The sequence below is a fragment of the Abramis brama genome (assembly GCF_963993115.1).
Source record: "Abramis brama genome assembly, chromosome: 24".
NCBI lineage: Eukaryota > Metazoa > Chordata > Actinopteri > Cypriniformes > Leuciscidae > Abramis > Abramis brama.
The window spans coordinates 8,806-26,048 of record NC_139986.1 but is presented as its reverse complement, the minus strand read 5'-3'; positions in this window follow the sequence as shown (position 1 = coordinate 26,048).

The following is a 17,243-nucleotide window of genomic DNA, read 5'->3' as shown; positions in this document are numbered from 1 at the left end:
AGCGGGAGATTGCAGACAGGTCAGGGATATCTCAGTCATCCATGAGTCGCAACATCCCAGATGTTCTTGATTGCATAATAGGGCTAATGCCCCAATATATAAAATTCCCCTATAACCTTGTCCATCAGTTTGAGGTGAAGCAAAGATTCTTTGCTATTGCAAACCTGCCAAACGTAATAGGAGCAATTGATTGCACACACATTCGCATCAAGGTGCCATCACATGATGCATTTCCATTTCTGAATAGGAAAAACTATCATTCCATCAATGCGCAACTAATTTGTGATGCTAAATGTGCACTACTTAATGTAGTGGCCCGCTGGCCGGGTGGTACTCATGATAGTTTCATTCTTCAGAGCAGCTCAGTTGCTAGACGTTTGGACAGTGGTGCAGTTACAGACGGATGGCTAATTGGTATGTACAATTTTATTTATTCACAACATTTGACAAATATTTGACACTTTCCCTCCCCTCCCCTACACTCAGGTGACAATGGTTATCCCCTGACACCATGGCTTATGACCCCATTGACCCCAAGCCGGCAGGAGATGGCATACAATGAAGCACACGCAAAATCTCGGTCAGTTATTGAACGCACAAACAGTATCTTAAAGGGGCGCTGGCGGTGTTTGGACACATCAGGTGGTACACTGTTATACAGACCAGAAAAGGTTTGCAAAATAATATTGGCCTGCTCCGTTCTACACAACGTTTGGAACGTTTGCCATGGAACATGGTCTGCCAGACCCAGAGGATATAATTAGACCTGATCATGGTATGGTGCCTCCAAGGTTGCCTATCCGACACATAGACATACCTCTTGCTGCAATTGCAAAGCGACAGGAACTAATTCTACGTTTTTAAGAGTATGTATGCATTAACCCTCTGGGGACCAAAAACGCGCCCGCGCGTTTTGCTCGTTTTTTTTTTTTAGCAATGAAAATAAACACTAAATGCTCTGTTAATTTTGATCTTTCATTTTCGTGTAATACATCAATCGATCCTGTTCAGTTTCTATTTTTTTTCTGTATACTCACAATAAAAATAAAGTGTTTTGCTTTTTGACAAATAAAGAAAAATTAACATGATGCGATTTCTGCCTTCTCTCTGTCAGTAAACTCCCATTTGAAACGCGTTCGAAAATGATCTATAACTCCGCGAAAATTCAGTCAAACAGGCAAACAGACCCACGGGCATAAAGCTTGAGATCGCATCTGTTAAATGAAGTAACTTATATAAAAAACAAATATTCTCAGCTTCTGTAATCTGTATAAAAAGAGAGCGACTCCAGTCGAGCTCATTACGAGCTCATTCACAGTAATATGACCACTCCCCGGAGAGCGCGTGCTATTCAAACGCAAATTCTGAGAACTATTTCAGAGATGTGAAACGCCCACATCAGCTGTAAACAAAGCGCGTCGCGATCGAGTGAGGCATAATATAGCCTACCTTATGGAGAAAAGATTCCTCAGAACAGTGCTGATATGAGGAGCAATATCTCCTGAAATGAGGAGCAGATCCCGCTGAGGAGTGAGGTAGGCTGTTTTCTTTTCTCACGTGTGGAATAACGTTATGGAATAACGTTAGTGTAGGCCTATGCAAACCGCAAAAAGATGAATCGCATTTCTATAATATGACTCGCCTTTCTGTGAACTGAATGAAGGGTACATATTTGTAAAGACTGTTTAGCCTAAATATAAATCGCGCGTCTGTGTGTGAAAGAATAAACTGCTTTGCTATAGCCTACTGAGATGAGTAAAAATCGACTGGAATATGTTGAAATAAAATGTATTTGTATAAGCAACGTATTAAACTGCAAATTAGCATTTATATGCCCTAATATTTCATAAAAACAACGTTACAGTCAGTCACTTGTTGACTAGATTTGGGTACAGTTTTTAGGCTACTGTAGAATATACTGCCACATCAAATAAGCTTTTGTTTAGCAATTTCTGCTCATATCTAACGTTATATATATATATATATATATATATATATATATATATATATATATATATATATATATATATATATATATATATTTGTCAAAAATAAAGTCATAGACTAAGATGTTAGATGTTCCAATGTTGGCTATATTCAAACTAATGAATACATATGATAAAATGTAGGCCTATAATCTTTTTTCTTTTTCTTTTTTACAAAGAAAGAGTACACTTGAAATATTGTTGAAATTGTAATTGTTGTAATTGTAACATTTTTAATAAAATAGCAAAACATATTTACAAGAGAGATGTAAGCGAAATCTTAAATGGTCAATATAAGTCTTCTTCTAAATACATCTTTTGTCCTTGCATTGTGGCTCAGTCAGTGTCACACCTGAGTGAATGGCTAATTATGCAGAGTGGGTGGGACATTCATAATCTAAGGTGTAAACTACTCCTCCCCCTCGCATATTGGCTTTCCAAGCAAAACCTGTTTTACACCATTTAAATCAATGTATTTTTTTTTGTGAACGATAAAGCAAGACTATTTTCACATAATTTTGAAGCTAGAACTCAAAGGGACAACATCCATTAGTCAAAAGTCTTGTGGACACATATTTAATATGTGTTTTGTGGTCTTAATTCAGCAACTTTCATTTTAATTTTTTCCAATAACCACGCATAAACATTATTCTCTTAAAAATACAAACATCTACATACAAGTTGCTCGCATATTATGGTAGCCCTGTTTGTGCTATATAGAGTGAATTTACACCTTTGCCATTAACATGTTTATAAATAACTGAAAAAAGCACAAATGTCAAGGCATGTCAGAACATCTCAAGGGCCCCAAAAACACCTTGGTCCCCAGAGGGTTAAAAAGCAAGCGCACAAAATAGTTTCAGTAAACTTTATTTCTTATGTTTAATAGCATCACATATTTCTCGTAGGCTTACATTTATTTCTTTTAATGTGTCATTTATTGCCAGCACAGCTTGATAAATTTTGTCTTGCTTATCCAGCACTTCCTGACTTAAAGCCGTCTTCTGTGCAGAGGCAACACTGCGGGATGCTGCTGGATATACCGGTTCAGGGGCCGTAAGATGAACGGATCCGGTTGCCGCTTCAGTGGTCACATGGGTGGACATAGTTGGCATTTGTCTGTCTTTACAAAAAAGTAAAATCTGCTCAGATGTAAACTGCTTTGTGTATTTCCTCTAAAATTATATTTTTTATTTTACCATGTCAGCTGGCCCCAAAAAAAAGAAAAGAAATGTAGCCTTACCATCAGATTGTGCTGAAGTGCTTTCCTGCAAAGGGGTTTCATCACTGTCACCATCGGGAATTATACCCGACAGAGAGGTTTCGCCAATTATGCTAATGATGCGTTCATCGCATGTCGATATGCTCGATGATGATGGTGGTCCTCCTCCAGTTTGAATACGACTTTTTCGAAGTGAACTAATTCGTTTTTTGCAGTCAAGCTTCATGTCGAACCATTTTCTTTTCACTTCTGGGACTGTTCGATGTACAGATGAAACTCCATTAACTGCATCTGTAATATGCTGCCAAGCTTCCTTTTTTTTAGGACCTGATACGCCACTATGTACGCTTGAAAATAAAATGTTGCGTTTTGAATGAACTTCAGATATTAACACTTCAATTTCTGAATCTGAGAAATTTTTCTTTTTTATCCGCTTTTGAGAAGACATGTTGAAATCCTTCATTTGGTGTCATAATATGATGCCCATATATAGTTGTCAGTCGAATTTAATGGGCGGGATTTATGGTAATTGAGAATGAGCGTGCACGTGCGTCCCATTTACGACTGATTGGAATTCATTAACACATACACACATTTCACTATCAAATCTGACGTTTACGAAGTATTTGTGAATCAGGAGAAGAGTTTTCGGGAAAGTCTCTTTACGCGCAAATCACTCACATATTTACTCGCATATTTACGAATGTTTCATGAATGAGACCCATTGTCCGCGAAGCAGACACACTCTGTGAGTTCAAAGCTAGACTAAAAACACATCTCTTTGACCTAGCACATAACTGTCACGGTGTCAGGTTGTGTTCTCCAGGTGTCCACTAGATGTCCTCCTTCCTCACAGTGTCTGTCACATTTTGGGACTACATTCCCCATGATCCTTGTCTCATCATTGCACTCAGCTGTCCCTTATCACTGATCATTGCACTCAGCCATTTCCCCATTATCATTGTCGATTCCCTGTGTATATAACCCTGTCTGTTTTAGTGTGTGTCACGGAGTCCTTGTTTGTATCACACCACTTCCGAGTTCTGTTCTTGCCGTTTGTTTTGTTCCTGTTTATGTTTGGATTGCTCTATTGGATATTGACCTTTGCCTGGACTGTTTATGAGATTGGATTACCCTAACATTAAAGTAACACATACTGCATATTGGATCTACCTTTCTTCTGTTCTTGTGTGGATCGTGACAGAAGGACTCCGTCACGCACTAGGTCCAGCGGTATGTACTCTAACTTCTCTTTCCCAGCCACCGAGCGGGAGAGGAGAGATTGTTTTAAGGGAACCCGCTTAGTCATTTTTCGTGGGTCCCGGGGAGGTCGCAGAGGAGTGGATGGGCGAGAGGGAGTTCAATACCACTCTCTACCATGGCCCCCCTTCGACTCTGGGTTGGTGAGGTCCAGTCCAGAGCCCCATCCGCCGCTGATTCCGCCCAGCTCAGAACCTGCACATTGCCATCAGAAACAGAGGAGGAGAAGGAAGACCTCCTCCGTGTCTGTTCCGGTGGTCCCGAGTCCGGTGGTCCCAGTTCCGGTGGTCCCGAGTCAGGTGGTCCCGAGTCCGGTGGACCCAGTTCCGGTGGTCCCAGTTCCGGTGGTCCCGAAACGGAGGAGGAGAAGGAAAAACTCCTTCGTGACAGTTCCGGTGGTTCCGAGTCCGGTGGTCCCAGTTCCGGTGGTCCCGAGTCCGGTGGTCCCAGTTCCGGTGGTCCCGGGTTCGGTGGTCTCGAGTCCGGTGGTCTGGAGGAGGAGGAGGAGGAGGAGGAGGAGGAGGAGGAGGAGGAGGAGGAGGAGGAGGAGGAGGAGGAGGAGGAGGAAGACTTCCTGCCTCCCCAATGGCCCGGAGGCTGTCCCCTCCGAGCAGCCCGCTGTCGTTCCGGAGGCCGTCCCCTCTGAGCAGCCTGCTGTCGTCCCGGAGGCCGTCCCCTCCGAGCAGCCCGCTGTCGTCCCGGAGGCCGTCGTCCCGGAGGCCGTCCCCTCCGAGCAGCCCGCTGTCGTCCCGGAGGCCGTCCCCTCCGAGCAGCCCGCTGTCATCCCAGAGGACGTCCCCTCCGAGCAGCCCGCTGTCATCCCTGAGATCGTCTCAGAGTCGCCAACAATCAGTCCTGCCACGGCCAAGAGAGTGGTCTTCCTTTTTTATGCAGTGGCGGTACTGCAGGCGTGGAGGAAGCACAGGACGTCTGCCGATCCAGAGACTGTTCCTGAGCCTGTGTCTTCGGACAAGATGGCCGCCGCTGAGCCTGTTCACGTCACGCCTGCCGAGCCTGTGTCTTCGGACAAGATGGCCGCCGCTGAGCCTGTTCACGTCACGCCTGCCGAGCCTGTGTCTTCGGACAAGATGGCCGCCGCCGAGCCTGTTCACGTCACGCCTGCCGAGCCTGTTCACGTCACGCCTGCCGAGCCTGGGTCTTCGGACAAGATGGCCGCCGCCGAGAGTGTTCATGTCACGTCTGCCGAGCCTGTGTCTTCCGACAAGATGGTCGCTGCCGAGCCTGTTCACGTCACGCCTGCCGAGCCAGTGTCTTCGGACAAGATGGCCGCCGCCGAGCCTGTTCACGTCATGCCTGCCGAGCCTGGGTCTTCGGACAAGATGGCTGCCGCCGAGCCTGTTCACGTCATGCCTGCCGAGCCTGGGTCTTCGGACAAGATGGCCGCCGCCGAGAGTGCTCTGGTCACGTCTGCCAAGCCTGTGTCTTCCGACAAGATGGCCGCCGCCGAGCCTGTTCACATCACGCCTGCCGAGCCTGTGTCTTCGGACAAGATGGCCGCCGCCGAGCCTGTTCACGTCACGTCTGCCGAGCCTGTTGCTGCGTTCCAAACCGCATACTTCCCTACTATTTAGTATGGGAAAAAGAGTAGGCGAGCGAAAAAGTATGTAAGAATCCAAAAGAGTAGGCGAGAATTACCTGGGTGACGTACTAATTATCGCGAGATTCGGACTTAAGTGCGTTCGAATATGCCTAATTTCCTACTATATAGTAGGCGAAAACAGTACGTGAAGGAAGCAGTACGTTCGAAACATCAGTATTCATAAAAGAGTAGGCGAGAAGTTCCCGGATGGCTTACTGCTTCCGGCCAGATGTTCGAGTGCTCAACTGATGGATACTCTTCTATCCCAGGAGGCCACGCGAGAGGATGCGTCATTATAAAACATTGCAGAGATCAGCGACGCGGGTGCTTTCAAATATGAGTAAACAGTTTCTTTTGTTAAAATTGCATGTGTTGAACTACTGTAGAGTAAACTGTTGAATTGTTGAAGGTGTAAAGACGTTACACAGTATAGTATAGCTGTGATTTTGCTGTAAAAACACGTTTTATTATGTATAACGTTAGCTAACAGGGGAGCTCCAGTAAAGACACGTAAGTTACGTCTCTACAGTGGATTTACATAAACCATATACATCTTAAGGACTCTTATTTTAAATGTCTATTTACATCTGACAGGAAAATCTTGAAATATCACAACATGAAATAGACATCTGAGTAATGAATGTGTGCTATTATGTAGAACAAATCTATAAAGTAACTAACGTTAAACATAAGTTATCTATTTTATTTGTCCATTAGTAGTTGATAAATTGAGGAACATTTATGTTGGATAAAAAGTTAAAACAACCTCAACATGTAAATGTAGTGTTGAGTTCATAAATCACAGAGGTAACGTGAATCTTGTCTGGATGTTACAGGGTCAGATGAACAGATGTGTGTTTATCTGGTGGAGAGTGGCTGATGAAGGCTTTGAGTGAGTATACTACAGAAATGAATAACACAATCTATTTAAATATTAAGTTGTAGTTTATTTTAATTATTGTAATTTCAAACAGAGCTATTACAGCACCTTTCTGATTCTTGATTTCTGTGCATTTGCTGCAAATCTTTTGTGGTGGAGCAGGACCTGCAAGGGAAGATGATGGCGGCATTTGTGGAAAAAAAGCGTTTTTGTCTTCTAAATAATACTGAAATGAAATGACATTGTGCGGTTAAAATTACTGCTTTTGTGTTATGTTTGTGCATTTTGTAGGATCTGAAATGTCAGCAGGCTGGTGTGAGCACTGAGGATGAGGAGCCCAGAGCTGAATCCTGGAAACGGTGCCATGGATGAGACCCTCCATCACTCCACCTGCCCTTATGAGACCCTCCATCACTCCACCTGCTCTTATTGCCTCAGATTGTGAAGCACAACACATCACGCAACAACCTCCGGCACGAGGGAACGGCTCACCTCGGGCGGTCAGCTGAGTCATCAGAATAAAGCCGCAGAATGGGAACCGCTGTGTTGAGATGGCAGAAGGATGTGGGGTTCACCGCCTGTAGCCTACATACATGATTGTAGTTTGAATAAAGCTTTGTTTCATGTGTTGACTTATGCATTTGTTTATTGTGTGATGGTGACTTTCATTCATTCTTTTACTAATTTATTAATATTTCTCATTGTTGTCAGTAAATAAAATATAATTATTTAATTAATGTTTTATTTAATTGTTTGAAAGAAAATGTAGCTATGTTCATTATATACACATCTAGAGTGTATTCAATCATGCATAGCTATGTCATATGACATACATTACAATTTGTTTGTTTTATTGAATTATGTCATTTTCAGTAAAAAGTAATATAATTAAGTATTGGTCAGCATTTATCATTGTTATTATTGTATGTTTTGGGGGTGGGATAGCAATGCAATTCATTCTGAGGTAATATTAATTTTTAATATTAATGATACTTAAATTTTTCGAGTATAAAATCAACAGTTTTCCTCCAAAGGCGAATCTTCGCACAGCTGCCCTTTGTGCAGACATTACAAACGCTGAGGAAACCCGTTCTAGGTAGGGCTGTCGAGTTACTGATGTTATGAGATCTGTAAAAAATCTATATATATATATATATATATATATATATATATATATATATATATATTATGGGTTTGCATACATAATGCGATTTTTTACACAGGAAAAAATAACCTACAAGGTTTAATATCTTAATATATATTTTCTTAAATAATTCATTATAATACATTTAAAAAAAGCATTTTTTGTTATTTATAGGCCTGAGGGATGAAACGACAGTTAAATTCAACAAGAAAAAGAGGAAAAAATAAAGCAGTTAGCCACTTTTGCTTGTGGATGAAAATGTTTGGATATAAAAAAAAAAAATTAACAACATATTCAAGAGATGACAATTTTGGGATTTCGTAATAAAAATAAATAACATCGTTAAGGATAAAACGGTGGGTCACATTAGTAGGGTTAAATATAAGAACTTAAATCAACCCTAAATGTATTCACAAAATAAATGGGCAGCAGTTTCTTCAAAAAGACCACAAAATGAGCAAGTTTAATCAATATCAAGATATTTACAGAGAGATGAATTAAACGTGTCCGTTCGAATCTTTTAAGTTGTTGCGCGTGTGATAACGCGTCGTAGGTCACATGATAACGTCAACATGGCAGATGTCCGGTTCACATTCATACTCAACGAGATCTGGCTATAAAGTACCTACTCTTTTAGCGCTCGTTAAGTAAGTACTTATTGAAATTAAGTACCTACTCATTGAGTATGCGGTTTGGAACGCAGCCTGTGTCTTTGGAGAGGATGACCGTCGCCGAACCCGTGTCTTCAGACAAGATGGCCGCCTCCGAGCCGGTGGTGTCTGTTCCTGAGCCGGTGGTGTCTGTTCCTGAGCCGGTGGTGTCTGTTCCTGAGTCGGTGGTGTCTGTTCCAGTTCCTGAGCCGGAGCCGGTGGTGTCTGTTCCAGTTCCTGAGCCGGTGGTGTCTGTTCCTGTGCCATGGCCGCCCGAAGGGTCGTCTCCGCCGTGGCCGCCCGAGGGGTCGTCTCCGCCGTGGCCGCCCGAGGGGTCGTCTCAGCCCTGGCTGCCTGGACGATCTTCTCTACCCTGGCTGTCCGAGGGAGAATTTCCGCCCTGGCCGCCAGATGGACTGTCGTCTCCGCCCTGGCCGCCAGATGAACTGTCGTCTCCGTCCTGGCCGCCAGTTAAGCCATCACCCCCTGTCCTTGTTCCCCTCCATGGACCTGGCCCCCCATCCCTCCCCCTGATCCTTCACTGTTCTGCCTCCCGCCTTGGACTCTTGTTTTGTGTTGTAGTTTTTGTCGTCTTGTAGCGTCTGGTAGCCGCTCCGTAGAGGGGGGGTTATGTCACGGTGTCAGGTTGTGTTCTCCAGGTGTCCACTAGATGTCCTCCTTCCTCACGGTGTCTGTCACATTTTGGGACTACATTCCCCACGTTCCTTGTCTCATCATTGCACTCAGCTGTCCCTTATCACTGATCATTGCACTCAGCCATTTCCCCATTATCATTGTCGATTCCCTGTGTATATAACCCTGTCTGTTTTAGTGTGTGTCACAGAGTCCTTGTTTGTATCACATCACTTCCGAGTTCTGTTCTTGCTAGTGATGGGCAGATCGAGGCTTCGTGAAACAATGAAACAGTTGAAGCAAATGTGCCATATTGTGTCGAGGCTTCGAAACAATCCGACACCCGTCTCAACGGTGACACCTAGTGGTCACTTGCAGGTGTTGATCTGAAACAACCTTGACAACGAGCCATAAAAAATGTGTTGTTTTTTTATTATTGTATTTTTTTTAATATGTGAAGCTTGTAACCTGTAGGCTCCTCACTGTGCATGTTATTTTGGTCATGAAAAATGAATATTAATAAAAGAAATCAAGCCACAATGTCTCACTTTTTTATAGATTTTTATTCAAAAATATTCATTTCTCTGCTGTGGAAGGACTTAGCCTACTACATTTTTTTTTTACAGATAATATCTCCAGCCTTTGAAAAAAATCCTCTCACAAGGGACACTTGTTGCTGGCATGCAAAGATATTTTTTAGCAAGGACATACAAATGAGGAAAGATTACTGCTCTCTCTTTCCAGTAAGTTAGGGGATTATGAGTTCTGGGCAAAAACATATCGTTGAGGTAGCTGTAGCATTGTGTATCATCTGTGTTTCACGGATACGATTATCAAAAAGTTCCCATAAACTGCCCTGTATTGATGTTGATGATGATGATGATGGGCCTGATGTTGATATTTGTGGCTCGGAATGAAAATGAAAACAGCAGTTAGTAACAAATTCTAAACTGACTGCATATATAAAGTATAAATCATATTATATTATATTCACAATGAAGCTTTTTTTAACATGATTGGCAGCTGTGATTGGGACGTTAGGTTGTAGGGCTTAGGTTGACACAGGCCTATGGACTTTCTAAAAAGTGTCCCAACAGTTTGTAATTATATTTCAATTATAATTATATTTCAAAGAATGCATACCTTGCTTAGATGGCCCAGCAGTGTCAGTAGCAGGCCTAGGCACAGGGGGAATGCCATCCTCTGCACCCTGCAAAATGGCAGGATGAGTGCTCCTCAAATGGCGCATCATGGATGGTGTATTGTTGCAATAGGCTATAGCTGCCGATCACAATACACACATCTCACTTTATTTGGGATTTCTAAATGGAAATGCTCCCACAACACAGATTTACGGCATCTCTTCTGGGGAGCCTCCATTTTATATCTATATAAATCTGTCTATCTATGTATCTAGATATGTATCTATAATCTATCTATGTATCTACATAATTTATAAATGTATCTAGATATGTATCTAGATATAATCTATCTATGTATCTATATCTATCTATAATCTATCTATGTATTTATATATATATCTATAATCTATCTATATGTATCTATCTATTAATCTAGCTGTCTATATATATATATATATATATATATATATATATATTTATTTATTTATTTATTTATATCTATGTATCTATTAATGTGTCACTATATGTATACTCTGTCTGTCTCTAGCCTATCAGTCAATGTGTTGTGTAAATTTAAATGTAAGCCTAAATAGCCTATAACTAATCAAATCACACTATGTCACTATATCATCAAAAATTCGCTATCTCAAAATCAAACTCCTCTCACAAAAACCCACGAGGTCAATATGCGTTCACTTATACACATGTGCAATTGTGTGGTCTGTTCCCGACTGTGTCAATCAAACGCTGATTCGGCGGACCACACCTGTTGAAACACTTAGTGAAACACTTCGAGGCTTCGTTTGGCCAAAGTCACGTGACATGGGTGTTTTGAATCACGCTTCGGATCAGTGTTTCGAAACATCTGCGCTTCGGGATCTCGCAAAGCTTCGGAACGACTGTTTCGCGTCAGCCATCCCTAGTTCTTGCTGTTTGTTTTGTTCCTGTTTATGTTTGGATTGCTCTATTGGATATTGACCTTTGCCTGGACTGTTTATGAGATTGGATTACCCTAACATTAAAGTAACACATACTGCATATTGGATCTACCTTTCTTCTGTTCTTGTGTGGATCGTGACAATAACACATTATGGACTTCTATAATTCAATGTTAGGCTGCATAGTTCAGGTCAGCCGGAACTGGGAACACTTCCCATAAATCCTGATGTACTCGTTACATCATAAGAAGAATGGCGTCTACGCTAATATTAGTCTCTCTGTTTATCCCGAGGTTTATCCCGTATCCAGATCTGATGAAGTACCTGCATCCATTACATTTTAAAGGGATAGTTCGCCCAAAAAGATATTTAAGCCATGATTTACTCACCCTAAAGCCGTTCGAGATGCATACGTCAATCTTTTTTCAGACGAACACATTTTCAGTTATTTTAGAAAATGTCTTAGATCTTTCAGTGGTTATAATGTGAAGCAATGGGGTCCAGCTGATTCAAGTCGGAAAATGTACATGCATCCTTCTCAAAAATAATCCATCCGTCTCCAGGGGGATAAACGAAGGCCTTCTGAGGGTAATCCGTGCGGTTTTGTCGTAAAAATATACATATTTAAAACTTTATAAACGAAAATAACTGGCTTCCGGTGGCGGTCGGCGCGCGTTCATGGAGATGGTTGCTGGCTTATGACGTATGACGTAGCGTAGGAAGCGTCGTGACGTAGAACGAACGTTGAGTTTTGTTTTGCTCTGCTCTCTGGCTCCGCTGTCACGTTCGTTCTACGTCACGACGCATTCATCTCTGTGAACGCGCACCGACCGCCGTTTCAGACACTGAGAGGAAAGAGCTGATGCTGCAGTGGAGATTATGAAAAGGTTAATGTGTTTTTTGACCTTGGATTCATGTAAGCCTGCTGTAGGAGACTCCAAAACAGCATTAGCAAAAATAGCATAATAGGGGCACTTTAATGTTAAAATACCTCCTCTCAGTAAGTAATCCTTTGGTAGTTTGACTTTCTGATAAGTGTAACACTGTGGCACTTCTTAAAACATTGCTCTGTTTGTTTGAGCTTCCTGACTATCTGTTCGTCCCGACCAATAGCAGATGAAACCTGTTTAAGGACAGGCATTGGTTAGCCCTTCTTCACTTTGGCTGCTAGTGTTGTAGCAAATTCTAAGTCCTCAAATCGGGTCTCGAAGAAATCTCTCAAGAGTCGAATTTCCAGGTGTCAGAAGAAGTAACTTTATTGACAAGCAACAAAGTGAGATGCAGCTGTTCATCTGATCTGCAATGGTCAGAACCTCAGGTTTTATACCTTTTCTTATCACTAGGTAGCCAATCAGCTATCGAGATCTCGCTACCGTTAGCATCATCTTTCCCGGAGACATTATTCTATTGGTGGAAAAATCTTTGGTCATACCCATTTTCTAGAACATCTTTGGTCACATGATTCAATGCACCTGCAGTGTTGTCATACCATCCATCATTTTTAATTGACGTTTTTAGTACCATCTTATCAGCTACCCATACACATCTTTTCTCTGAGCTTGTTAGGTACTCTTTCATCCTCACAGACCGCTTGACCTAATTTGACCTGATGTATCCTGATTTAACCTGGGTTCTGACTGAGACACAGAAATACATACTTTTACATGAGGCAAAGGAAAATCTCCAACACATCCCCCCTTTGGGACTTATTCTAGTCCCACCTTCATGTTTGTCCCAGAATGTATCTTCATGTGCAAGCCTCTTTCCGTTATCTATCAATCATGGCCAAAAATAGACCATCCGTCTTTCTTATCAATAGGCTTTTGTCACAAAGGTACACTCTGGAGGAATCTTGAGACCAAACATCTCCGCTCCCCTTTGACTAGAGCGGAGTAAAAGATCTCACCTTCCTTTTCTATTATCATTCTTGAGGGAGAGATGAGCATCTGTTATCCAGTTTTAATCAACATTTCTTAGTGTACAGACTTGAGGGTAGAGTTGTCCCACGGTGCCAGAGGAACTGCACAGGTGCTTCCGGTGGCCTGGAGTGCTATCTGGGTTGCTCCATCGTTGCCAGAGGTGCCCTGGTCCTGCCTAGGGCGCTATCTGGTGTTGGAGCAGGCAGCGGGTTTTTAAACCACCAGTTGAGTCTGCCCTTGCTGGTCCGGCAATCGGTGACCGCGCTTGTAATTAATTCCTCTTTTGCCCCGTAAAAACATTTTCCAGTTGCCTAAGGCATTTACTTCACATTTATTTCATAAAGAAAACTTTAAAATATTAAAAATAACTTTTTTATAAAGTGTTTAAAAAGTGATAAGAGTGATTAAAAAGTAATAAAAACATTCTGATCTTTTCCCTTTGTATCTGGTTGCATTACCTCGTACCACGGGCAATGACCTGCTTTAAACCTTGTATCGTCCCCTCTCATTCACATATTCATATTTTGTGAACAATTAGTGTGATTATATAAAATATACTCAGTAGGATTATATGTAAGAATATATGTAGGATTATATGTAAGAATATACTCTGGAAGGAGCCCTTGTTTCAAAACAAAACAAAAAACAAAAAACAAAAAATAAAAATAACCCCTCTAACTAACTCCCTACTCTACCCATTTTCTAATGATCTACCTAATTTTACCCCAAAAATAAAATACACAGTGGGGCTACCTCCCTCTCTATCAAAAACAGTGTCAAATTGTGAAAATCAATAATCAGAAAATAAAAGTAACAAGGCACTCTCTTCTTTACTCCTTCATCAGTACTGTTCACAGGAAGTCATCCAACTCGTCCAGACCTGGCCCAATAGGGTACACTCCTGAGTTTGTGCACCCTATGTCAATTCCCGAACGTTTGACTGACACATTAATCATCTGTTTGGCAGCTGCGCTGGCTATCATAGATCTGAGGAAAGGCACAACACAACAGAACAGCAAAAGGAAAACAACAACAACCACAACTATTATCATTCCCACCTTAATGAACCAGTCCTTCCAGGAACCAAACAAAGAGTCTAACCAGTATCCAATGTTTCTGTCTCTTCCCGCATTTTCAGTAACCTCTTGTCTTAGCTGCTTCAGTTTCTTCATGGCTCTAGTAAAAGCTCCATCAGGGGCTGTATTATTTGGAATAAAGGTACAACAATCAGTTCCAAACATCACACATACTCCTCCTTTTTCTGCCAGTAGCCAATCCAGAGCTTGCCTGTTTTGCCATGTCATTTTGCTAGTATACCTTAATTGATGGCCTAAGGCATCAAGTGCGTCGTCTGTGTAATTAATGAATCTCTGTTGGTTATAATAAATGTAATTAATCCATTCTTGATTCTTGTTTGGTAATATCCACACAAATATGGATTCCCAGCCTGCTGCTACCTCATCTCTGGCTTTAAATTCATGGGGTATCCCTCTTGGTTGTCCTATGGAATCTATTGTTACTTTAGGGTCTGGGGTATACGCTCTTTTAACTCTGCGTTTTTGTTTGTTGATGCTCTCCAGGTCTTTTGTTTCATTGAGATCCCAGTCTATAATCCCAACTTCCTGAGCCAGTCTTACTCTGACACAGAGTCCTTTCCAATCGACTAAGGTGGCTCTCAGTCTTCCGCCTCCACACAACCAAAAGTAATCAGCTATTGCTTCATTTTGACTTTCAAATGGTTCTATTAAAGGAAAGGTCAATGAAGCATTCTTACAATTGTCTTTAACAGTTGTTATCGTCATGTTCTTGTTTACTGTTGCTGTGGCATATATTATGCTGAAAGATTTATACACATCTGGGTCATAATACATTTCTCGGTCTAGATGCCATATTATTGAACACTTGCCTTGGAATTTCCCCATATCGTGCCGCCCCTTAGTCTTATTAAAACATTCATATTCAAATGATGTATCTAGTACATAGTTCTTTGGAGTTTCTCGTTTGGCTGGGTCTATTCTTACATCAAGTTTTTTGCATTCACTTCCCCACCCGTTCTGATTATAAAATTTATGGTAATATTGGCTGCCCAACATGGCTAGACATTCCGCTGGGCAATATGGAGTTATTTGACCAGTTTGGTTGTCACAATACTGCGAATAGAATCTGGCACAGTCTACGTTGTCATACTGGTTTGGCACGATTGTTAACTTTTTCAAAGGCGAGGGTGAGCACAACACACAAGTACTCTTTGTCGTCTGTTTTACCGTGTATTCTGCCCACCTGTACCATTCATTGTGATAAGCTGTATCCAATAGTTTCTCCTTTCTTAGTTCTAATTCAAAGTCATATTCAATTTTGGTATAGTTCTCATCAGTGGCCCAAGTCCATTTCAAATCTCTTTTTACATTGTGTCTGCTTCTCTTATTACCTTGAGTTGGTTCAGTCATGTTATGGTAACTCATCCCATTCAACATTGGAGAAGTCGATGTCGGGGAGATTGATGTCGGGGAAATCAATGCTGGGGAGATCAATGTCCTGAAGGTTGAGGTTAGCATGCTCTTGCTGCTGGTGTGATTCTCTGGTGGAGGGCCCGGATTCAGGTGACTGTTCCTCTGGAGGCCTTGAGCTTGAGGCAACTGCTGCAGCAGATGTATCAATACTAGGATCAGAGTTAAGAGCTCTCTCACCTTCATGCTCTGGATCCTCTGGAAGGAGTGCATCATTCTGTTTTGGCATTTCATCTCTTGGTCCAGTGTGCTCAGTTTCCCTAGAATGAGGTTCAGCAGCATTATTACCTTCTCCTTCAGCTCTTTGATCTTCTTGGGCATTCTGCTCTGTTTCCTCACTGCTTCCCTCTGAGCTATCTAGTTCCTCCCCCTGCTTTCTAGGCCTCAGTCTTGGGACCCTGGTGCAGTGGTTCAAGTGGTACCATGTTGTGCTACCCTCTACCTGCACTGCTGTTGGTGTTGCTCTTACTACAGTATACGGTCCTTCTCTCCTGGGCTCATTCCACTTCCCCCTAAAGACCCTTAAATATACTTGGTCCCCAGGGACTACTGGACATGGAGTTTCCTCTTCTTCCCTGGGCCCCCTGTTTTGTTCCTGTGAATGAATAGCTTCATGTATAGCAGTCAATTGTCTCATATATGTCCTTAAATCCATCTGCAATTGTTCTAACGGCGGCCCTTCATACGGACCTCTCAGGTGGGGCACAGGCATGGGTCTGCCTGTTAACATTTCATGTGGAGTCAAGTTGGTGATTCTATTAGTTTGCATACGGTAGCTCATCAGGGCAAGAGGTAGCGCATCTACCCAGTTGAGTTTAGTATCTGCACAGATTTTGTTGATTTTAGCCTTAAGCGTCCCATTAACCCTCTCAACCATCCCTTGCGCTTGCGGCCTGTAAATGCAACCGAGTCTTTGTTTTATTCTTAACTGTTGTATTCTTAACAGATATTATTAGCATCTCTTGTTGCCCCTCGTTGCTGCCATAGGTGTAGTTCAGCTGGAGAGGCTCTGGATTGCATTTGGGCAATGCTATCTACAGTGGGGAGGGGCTGGATGAGGACAGACAGGGCCATGACTGCCAATTTACACCCTGAAGCCTTTTTAGCTAGGATGTCAGCTTCATTATTTCCTTTAATCACAAAGTCATTACCTTTTTTATGAGCCTGACATTTGATGATGGATAACTTAGTAGGAAACATCATAGACGTGATCAATTTAGCAATTTGGTCCCCATGTTGGATTGGGGTTCCATCACTTTTTTTAAATCCTCTTTGTTTCCATACTGCACCAAAGAGGTGACATACACCATGGGCATAAGCAGAGTCTGTATAAATGTTGGCAACTCTGTTTTTGGCCAGTATA